The sequence below is a fragment of the Gekko japonicus genome, unplaced genomic scaffold (genome assembly GCF_001447785.1).
Source record: "Gekko japonicus isolate JY-2015 unplaced genomic scaffold, Gekko_japonicus_V1.1 scaffold236, whole genome shotgun sequence".
NCBI classification, from domain to species: domain Eukaryota; kingdom Metazoa; phylum Chordata; class Lepidosauria; order Squamata; family Gekkonidae; genus Gekko; species Gekko japonicus.
The window spans coordinates 253,767-254,673 of NW_015171508.1; positions in this window are offsets into that span (position 1 = coordinate 253,767).

Consider the following 907-nt stretch of genomic DNA (forward strand, 5'->3'; position numbering starts at 1 on the left):
GCTGGGAATCTGTTTTTCCCCTGAGCCATTTCACTTTGTGCTGGTTACTTTTGGTCTCAGATTCCCAGCAAGAGACAGAAAGATAAAATCAGGGGAATGCATTAGCATAATAGGCCACACCCAACAACAGAAACTCATTAGCATATCCAGCCACACCCATGAGAGCATAGCCTATTAGCATATTAGGCTGCACCCCCATGTTACCAGAAGTATAGTCATCCAGCCACACCCACCTTTTGCTTCTTATTCTGTTTACCTTGTTTGTTTTCAAAACCCAGGGCTTTTTTTGTAGCAGGAACTCCTTTGCATGTTAGGCCACACCTCTAATGTAGCCAATCCTAATGAGTTTCTGCTATTGGGTGTGGCCTATTATGCTAATGAGTTCTTGCAGGGTGGGGTCAACTTGGGAGCCAGCCGGAACTCCGTTCCTGTGCGTTCCTGCCCAAAAATAGCCCTGGATAAAATAAGAATCAGTTGTGGGGTGGGGGGAATGCAGGTGAATTGGTGTGTCGCTTTCCCTTCTCATTTCCTTACATTCTGTTTTGAACTACTCCACCCCATTGCTTCAGAGGGACTGGGTGAAAGACACCATTCTGCGCCAGAGTCTCATTCCATCCAGTTGGTGTGGGAAAAAAGAGGAGGGGGGAAAAACACCCCACTCTTAAAATTCTGGCTTCACCAACCAAAAAATAAAAGTGGGTAATTTGCCAAGAGGTGAGGAAAAAGGAAACAGCTGGGCCACTGGCAACCCTTCTGACAGCTGACTCTCCCTCCCTACAAAGCAGTTAAGTTTTGAAATGTGAAGACAGTTCTGCAGAGCCCTTCCTACTTGACAGGGTAGCCTTTTACCGGAAGTCAGGGAGAAAAGCGAGAGACTGCAACTTTGAACATCTGATAGGTGTTGGCC